General features: G+C 42.1%; 1 long non-coding RNA gene and 1 pseudogene across 1 annotated transcript; both read left to right on the top strand.

The window, feature by feature from the left end:
- Positions 1-492: 492 nt before the first annotated feature.
- On the top strand, positions 493-5,510 carry LOC148006571 (uncharacterized). Its single transcript, XR_015683916.1, has 2 exons — positions 493-625; positions 4,119-5,510. It is a non-coding gene; the product is annotated as an uncharacterized LOC148006571 (long non-coding RNA).
- On the top strand, positions 2,157-3,125 carry LOC148006572 (induced myeloid leukemia cell differentiation protein Mcl-1 homolog pseudogene; annotated as a pseudogene).
- Positions 5,511-9,200: the final 3,690 nt, after the last annotated feature.

Here is a 9,200-nt window from a genome sequence, read left to right as displayed (position 1 = left end):
GGATATAAGCATGAGGGTTTTAATCCACATATGTGGGGTTGCTCATACACACAGGGAGAGGCAACCTCGAACCAAAAATTCACACAACTTTTATTCATTACAGAGGGTGGACTTCAGCAACAGGGTTAGCCGATCCATTAAACAATCACTAACTCTGCACTATCTTTTGTATCAATTGTTCCCTTCTTGGGGAATCATGGACAAATATTTCTACAAAGTCTAAGAATTTCTTTAAATCTTTTTTCTTAACCCTATTCCTGAGTGACTCCCTGAGTCCTGTCAGAAAAGCTGACTGTAGAATGCTTGTCCCATCACTCACCACTGAGCTCTGCGTCGTCTGAGAAGAAACATACCAAGTTTCTGATCCAAGGTTGGGCAGTCCATGGTTGCCAGAAGCGGGGGAGCAAAGGCTCCCAGGGGGTAGCCAAGGCTCCGAGGGGGAGCAAAGGCTCTGACGAAGAAGGAAGACAGGCCTGTCTATTCACGGGGACGATGTTCTCCTGCAGGAGACCTCCAAACAGCTGCATGCTGGGCGCCATTTGTCAAGGAGGGTGCAGAGGATACCTGGAAGAGAATGGGGGACAAGAGATGCAAAGAAGTACGCCAAGACAAGAGTCTGATCAAGGTGACAATTTTATTTTTTCCCAAGGCTGAATTTATACCATAACAGAGGTAACAGAGAGAGGGGGCAAGTGGGAAACTCTTACGCAGGCCAAGGACACAGTATTCGTGTGATCAGCTGATATCAACAGGATGTTGGTTTTTCAGAAAGGTTACAGGTTTGTTATGTTGGGCATCTTGACGTCAGATGTATTTCTCAGGAAGGTCAGAACTTTATCAAATCATTATTCATCCTGACCACAAGATTTGTATTAGTCTTCTGCAGCTGGCTGGGCATTTTGCATTAACCTAGTCATACTTAACTCTAACCATAATATTAATATCAATAATGGATGCTTTCAAGGGCATCACTCCCAATAGGTTTTGAAGACATGAATGGATCATCGAGAACTCCTGATGTTTGCACTGGGAGAGGCTGGAAAAGGCCATTGGTGAAAGTGCGGCCTAGGTGATAATGAGGGTTGGCACTAAGACGTGATCGTATGAGAGGTTATTAGTGAAAGTTCAGAATTCTTCTAGTTGTAGCAGAAGTCTCCAGCATAATGAAGATGCCTATACCATGGGATGACCACTAAGAGCAGCAGCAGCTGTGGAGTGGATTCAGCCAGAGCTTAGAGTGCTACAGAGGGCAGAGCTGGAGACCTGACCCAAGCCCCTTGGAGGATCCCAGGTCATGGAATTAGAAGCCTGAAGTTTAAGTTGCCTAGGAGACATCAAGGTGTTAGAGAGGCCAGAACTGTGGGTTACCTGCTTTGGAAAGCTGCCAACAAACAGAACGAGCTCAAGAGAAAGAACTGTGTTGTAGTCAACAAAGCTGAAAGGAATTGGACATCAGATATGGAAATGCAGGGTTTGGAGTTTGCCAATCTTGTTTTTGGTCCTGCTTTGGTCAAGCGTTTCCTCACTCTGACATTTTGGAATGTTAATGTATATACTGGGATTGGAGATTCACACAGCAGAGATATAACCAGAATTATTTCTTAAGTACACCAGTGCCCTGAAACATCAGGTTATTCTTTAGTGATAGGGTCCTGAGATGGAGGTGCCTTAAATCAGAAGGCAGGAAAAGTAGATTATAGAAAGGATCAAAGCTGGGGTGGAGATGTCTTGTACAAATTTATGCCAAGTAGGCTTCTGAAAAAACAGAATCTTGTATACTTCTTACAGGGAAAAGGAGGACAAGATGGGAGACTTCTGTGAAGTCAGCACAAACTATCACACAATGGGAAAAGCACCAGAGGGATCTAATACATCTAAAGCATTACTGACCAAGACCACACTGGACTTGGGACTGGAAGCATAGCCTCATGTGGTAGAAAGGGCTGGGATCTCAGGATCTGAAGCAACCCAACCCCAAAGGCCCTGGTCCGACCACTACCTGATTTCCCAAGCACCTTCCTTGCTTTAGAGAAGGAGCTCTATTTTACTCTCACTACATCAGAACCTTAGGGAAGCTCCTAAGGCCTAAGCCCCAGGCTGTTACTGGCTCTGGAGAGTGAGAAGGAGCTGTGCCATTCTCCATACATGAAGGCCTCATGTATCCTTGCTTGATCAGGTCAGTCCTCAACACAACACTGTTTTTAGTATCAAAGAGTTGTCACCAGATGTGGTTTTCCCATGTGGCAAACTGTGATTTTTTTAAGAAGAAAACCGTACTTCTGACTCCCCAGTGCTCTAGTCTGGAGTCGCGGCCTTCCCTGCTCTCGCCAGACCTGAGCCTGCCCAATCATGTTTGGCCTGCTGAGAAACGCTGTAATCGGCTTGAACCTATACTGCTGCTGCACTACCCTCTGTGGCTCTCAGGCAGGGATGGCCAAGGCCCAGTGCAAGTGGGGAGGGAAGGCCGCTCTGCTGCCTCACATGCAGGTTGTTGCTTGGCCGCTGCCCATGGGCACAGAGAAGGCTGCTGCCCAAGTCTCTAGGCCCCTCCCACTACCCGAGGGAGCAGGCAACCAGTTCCAAGGACCTGAAGCCTCTGGGCAAGGATGGCACAGGGCAGGCCAGAGGGCGCTGGAGACACTGGGGCGCTGGAGACACTGGGGCGCATGGGCGACAGCATGCAGCTCAACCAGGAGACAGCCTTCCAGGGCGTGCTTCTGAAACTGGACATTAAAAACGAAGACGATGTTAAATCTTTTTCTCGAGTGATGACTCATGTTTTCAAAGATCGAGCAACAAACTGGGACAGGATTGTGACTCTTATTTCTTTTGGTGCCTTTGTGGCCAAACACTTAAAGAGCCTAAACCAAGAAAGCTGCATACACCTTTAGAAGAAAGTATCACAGAGGTTCTTGTAAGGACCAAGCAGGACTGGCTTGTGAAACAAAGAGGCTGGGATGGGTTTGTGAGTTCTTCCACTTACAGGACATAGAAGGCAGCATCAGAAATGTGCTGCTGGCTTTTGTGGGTGTTGCTGGAGTAGGGGCTGGTCTGGCATATCTAATAAGGTAGCTTGTGAGTGCAATAGGTGACTCTAAAACCTCCAGCCACCAACTACATGCTTCCGTGAGAACAAATGTGTTTATGAAGGTGCACTTGAAGCTGCCCGGGATTTTAACAGGGCAGAAAGAAAGTGGCTACAGATTTGTGGCTAACGAGAATAAATACATGGGAAAAGTGCTCCCTCTGGAAGAGTCACTGTCTGAATGAAGTGAAGTTCACTCTCAGCAAACTTTGGGAGGCCATGGAGGACTTCTAGAATGAATGAAAGGGGTGAATGGAAAGGTTTGATTTCCTTGTCTGGAGATGGAAGAGGGGCCAGTCACCAGGTTGGTCCTAGAGTTCAATAAGTATGCAGCATCCATTACTCTGCTCCTAGTGCTGGCAGAGAAGCCCTGACAATGGTGGTGACTTGTGTAAAATGGATACTTAACCTACAAGTAACCAATCTCTGGCTAGAAGCCGCAGTGCTGTACACGAGGGTGAAGGAGGAGGCGCTCTAAGCAGGCCCAGGTATGCTTAAGTTTATTAGTCTAGTGATGGCCAAAGGTACTTGACTCAATAAGGTTCATTAGTTAGTTATGAAACTGGACCGCCTCAATTTTTAAGAAAACTTATGAAATGTATTTGTCTGTAAAAATTGTATATATTTTTACAGAAAGTCTATTTCTTTGAACATTAAGAAGGGAGTCTGGGGTTTAGGTTTTGCATGCCCTTTTGAAATTTGCAACTTCTCTAGTTAGAAATGTATTTCTTACAGCTTTTTAAAACTTTGTCATGATCAGTTCTAGTGTATATGCAGAGCTAGTTGTGTGTGTGAACTGGTGTAGTAGACTAAATCCGAGTTATAACTGTGCAGGGTTAATTATCCAATCTGTTTCTGTATTTAAGGATCACAGGTAGATATAAGACATTTAATCCCCTGTTGACTTACTAAATTGTACAATGCTTTGGAAAAGAAGACTAATCTTAACCACGGTGCTATTCTCAGGGTTTACTTGTTTAACATGAGTTTAAGCCTGGTATCAATAAAACAAATATGTACTTCTTTTCTACAGAAGAAGAAGAAGAAGAAGAAGAAGAAGAAGAAGAAGAAGAAGAAGAAGAAGAAGAAGAAGAAGAAGAAGAAGAAGAAGAAGAAGAAGAAGAGCGGACCTCGTGCCACACCAAACATTAATATTGGTGGTGACCATGTATTGCCCCCTTGAGCCACTTCTTAGAAGCCTGTTCTTAGATATCAAGATGGGCCTTATGGCTTATTATAAGCCAGAGTTGTCTCCTTTGTTATGGTCTGTAGACAAATGTAAAGAAACACATGTATACTAGCATTCTATTCTCTAACAGGACTGGCAAGCATACCTGTCGGGTGTTTTAGAGGCAGTGGACCCTCCGAAATATTCTACTTGGTGTCACTAAATTTTGATAAATCCTTTCCATCATTAATTTTACTGTTCTACATAGCAGCTTAATATTGGAGAGTTACTCAACATATGAGATGCCTTGTATTATAGCCCTCACAAAATTAACTCCAAATGGATCTTACACCTTCATGTTAACAGCTAAACGCTAACTGCTAAGGCCAGAACTTACTGAAGATAGCAGAGAAACTAGGTCTCTCCGAGTTTGGCATCCTGCCAAGGATGTTTATACACAGAAGCCCTTTTTCCAAATACTCTGTGCAGATGGAGCCACCCTACTGAAGTTGTTCAGAGCCCATCTCCTGATTCAGGAAGAGAACAGAACCACAAGGAACCTCACAAGTCACTGCTTCTGTCTGGCTGCTGTTTACCACAGAGCCCCAGGGACAACCCACCACACCAGCTCCCTCCCCCTTGTTGGAGATGGCCCTGCACTTACCATGTGCAGACTTCTGAGCTTGCCTGAGTTCTCTGCATAGCACCCAGCAGCTGTACTCAGAACAAATAAAAAAGAAACACTCCTGACTGCTCAGCTTCAGAGAGGAACTTGCAGGAAACCATCCAGAAAAGCCGGCCTTTTACTCTGATTGGCAGGTCCACTTGGATGTTCTGATTGGCTAGTGAGTCCTTAGTGACATAAGCACCACCCTTAGGGTTAAAGTGTGCTGAGGGACTCAGTGGAGTAGTTCCAGGCCAAGGCTACTCCTCACAGACCAGTCCCTTTTGAGATTTGCAGAGCTTTGCATTTCACACAACTTTTATCTGTTTTCCCACCCAGGTCCAGGGAGGACCCATTACTCCAGCTTCCAGATGTTCAGTCACCTGCTTCTCCCCTTTGTGGACAGTGTCTCTGTCCTCCCACGTTGCAGCTTTGGAACTTGCCTGAGCTCAAATCAAAGCACTCAGTAAGCACTTCACCCTCTTCTTCCTAGAATCAGGGCACATAACTTGCACAGCCCATTTCTAAATTTGCAGTGAGGTTATCTGTGGTACCACCATCTGCATTGGTGCCCGAAATATTAATGATTAAGGAGCGATTTTTTTGTTTTGTGTCTTCTTCTGTGTTCAAGTAAACTGCTAATCCTTTTTGCGTGATAGTCATGAAACAACCCTCAGAGCAAAGGAGGAATCATATGACCAATAGGGTGGAGCATTCTTGTTAAGCAGCACATCTTCCTCAGTACCATAAACAAACAAAGAACAACAACAAAACCCACAGCTATATTAGTAAAGATTCTCTAGATAAAGAGAACTGATAGATTCAATCTCTATCATTTTGCAAATGGATTTATTAGATTGGATTAAGAGCTGTGTTGTTCTACTAGACCACCTTTGCCTGTCTACCAGTGAAAACTTGAAGAATCCAGTAGTGGTTTAGTCCATGTGGCTGCATGCTTCACCTGGTCTTCAGTATATATCAGAATTCCTAAGACACAGGCTCTAATACCAGAAACAAACAAACAAACAAACAAACAAACAACCTTCTTAGGCAGAGGTAGGGTAAGCAGACAAAGAGAACGAGGTATCTATCATCTTTAGTGTCCTTAATATATGTAAGCTGTGGCTCAGATTAAAGATGGATCTTATTAACTCAAAAGATCCAGATTAAAGAACGGTTTTCCAAATTCAAAAGCTTTAAGAAAATCCCCCACAATAACCAACTATTTTGTTTTAGATAATTTCTGATAGAGTCACGTTGAGTACTATGAATTGCCAGTCCAACAATCTAGACAGGAGTGGTGAGAAAGATTTTTTCCCCCTGTGGCAGTTAAAGAAAGCATGGGAGCCATTTCCAAAGCAATGATTTTCTTTTAAAGAGGAAATATTAGACTTTACTTAGGGAATGTGGATACTTTCAGATATAGGTTTGCCTTTTCTTAGCATGCTAAGTTACATACTCTTCTGTACACTGTGATAATGGAAAAGAAGGGATGTTTAGGCGCATTCTTAGCTCAAAGTCATGCAGAAACAAATGCAAATCATGAAAATGATGGACAACAGTGCCTTTCTGGAGTTTCCATCTTGCAGTACAAGGTCTTAGCTAACATCAAGCAAATGACATTGTAAAGCCTATGGCTAAAGAGCCAATGCTACTAATCATGACCTGTGATCTAAGCAATGACTATACCAGTGCCACTATTCTCACATATAGAAAGGACAAAGAACACAACAGCTAAGGACCAACCTTGAATAGGTCTGGGTTCCTAAGAGAAGGGGTGTTTGAGAGCAGCAGGGAAACAAACAAACAACCTGAAGTCAAATCATGGGTCCAAGCTGGTGGCTTATGTTCTGCTAAAATGGTTTTCCTGGTGCGATGTGAGATGGATTCCTAGCCCCCCACTCTGGTGTGTGTGTGTGTGTGTGTGTGTGTGTGTGTGTGTGTGTGTGTTTTGCTCCTCTCTAGACAGTTTTTCTTGCTATTCTAAAAACTCTCTGGTTTAGACAGTTAGCTTTCTGCAGAAGAAAGCGCTCTGCTAGTGAAAATTCTGATAGTTCTATCATGGGTAAAAACTGTTATCTAGTGGCCAAGTCAAAAAGAAAAATTCTAAAAGTAATTCTTAGGTTATCAAAACCAGAAAGCAAAAACCAGTAACAACAACAACAACAACAACAACAACAACAACAACAACAATAATAATAAATTTGAAAGAGCTGTGTTTGCTCTTCAGACAACCTTATCTGAATAGCTGCTAGAAAACATTTAAGAGAGCTGCTTCAGTTGTCTAATACTTTGGAATTCTGATCTCAAAAATCCCATTAGAAAAAATTGTGGGAGAGATATGTTTGCTCTCCAGAGAGATCCAGATAGTTCACTTAACTCAGTACAGAATTCTGTGAGACCTTCATAGAAGACATCATACCAATACTGTCCAAATTATTCCACAAAATTGAAACTGATGGAGCACTACCAAATTCCTTCTATGAAACTACAATTACTCTTATACCAAAACCACAGAAAGACCCGAAAAAGAAAGAGAACTATAAAACCAATTTCCCTTGTGAATATTGATGCAAAAATACTCAGTAAAATTCTTGCAAACCAATTCCAAGAATACATCAAAACGATCATCCATCATGATCAAGTAGGCTTCATCCCAGGGATGCAGGCAAGGTTTAATAAACAAAAATCCATCAATGTAATCCACTATATAAACAAACTCAAAGATAAGAACCACATGATCATTTCATTAGATGCTGAGAAAGCATTTGACAAAATTCAACACCCCTTCATGATAAAAGTCCTGGAAAGATCAGGAATTCAAGGCCCATTCCTAAACATAGGAAAAGCAATATACAGCAACCCAGTAGCTAACATCAAACTCAATGGAGAGAAACTTGAAGCAATCCCACTAAAACCAGGGACTAGACAAGGCTGCCCACGCTCTCCCTACTTATTCAATATAGTACTCGAACTCCTAGCCAGAGCAATCAGAGAGTGAAAGGAGGTCAAAAGGATATAAATTGGGAGGGAATAAATCAATATATCACTACCTGCAGATGATATGATAGTGTACTTAAGTGACCCCAAAAGTTCCATCACAGAACTACTTAACCAGATAAACAACTTCAGCAAAGTGTCCAGGTATAAAATTAACTCAAACAAATCAGTAGCCTTCCTCTACTCTACATGCATTGTGGAAGGCTGTACACATAACTGCTACATCTTTACTAATTTTGACATGAAAAGGAAGCAACACAGGTATTTGGACAATTATACAAATTCATCTGCCTATCTGATTCACTTTTACTGAAAAACCTTGATCATTGTTTTTAAGACTACTGGATGCTGATAAAGCCTTTAAAAATTCAAGCACCCATGCATGTTAAAAGTATTGGAGAGATCAGGAATTCAAGGCAAAATACCTAAACATAATAAATTTAATATTGAACAAAACAACAGTCAACATCAAATTAAGTGGAGAGGCACTTGAAGGAGTCCCACTAAAATCTGGGGCAAGACAAGGCTGACCATTCTCTCCCTATATAAGCAATAGAGTCCATGAAGTTCTAGCTGGAGCAGTTAGAAAAGAAAAGAAGATGAAGGGAATAAAAATTGAAAAGGGAGAGTCGGGCTAGAGAGATGGCTCAGCAGCTAAGAGCATTGACTGTTCTTCCAGAGGTCCTGAGTTCAAATCCCAGGAACCACATGGTGGCTCACAACCACCTGTAGTGAGATCTGATGCCCTCTTCTGGTGTGTCTGAAGACAGCTACAGTGAAAATATGTATAACAAAGAAATCTTTAAAAAAGAAAAGGAAGAGGTATCAGTATTCTCAGATGATATGAATATATATACATATATATATTTTTTTCCCGAAATTCTACCTGAGACCTTTTAGAGGTGATAGCTTCAGAAATGTGACTGATATCAAATTAACTCAAAGAAATCAGTAGCCCTTTATAAAAGCATTAAATGGGCTCAGAAGAAGTTAAGGAAAAGACAACCTTCAAAATGGCATAAATAATATAAAATATATCGGTGTGACTTTCACCAGGCAAGAAAAAGACCTGTAAGACAAGACTTTTAAGTCCCTGAAAAAGAAATCAAAGAAGACCTCAGAAGATTCAAAGATGTCCTATACTCATGGATAGATAGGATTAATAATGTGAAATGGCCATCTAGCTGAAAGCAATCTACAGCTTCAATGAATGCCATCCCCATCAAAATTCCAACACAATTCTTCGTAGAGTTAGAAAGAGCACTTCGCAAATTCATTTGGAA

This window comes from Rattus norvegicus, chromosome 3, assembly GCF_021556685.1.
Source record: "Rattus norvegicus strain SHRSP/BbbUtx chromosome 3, alternate assembly SHRSP_T2T, whole genome shotgun sequence".
Classification (NCBI taxonomy): Eukaryota; Metazoa; Chordata; class Mammalia; order Rodentia; family Muridae; genus Rattus; species Rattus norvegicus.
Note: the sequence above shows the minus strand (reverse complement) of the source record. Positions and strands in the feature narration are given on the sequence as shown.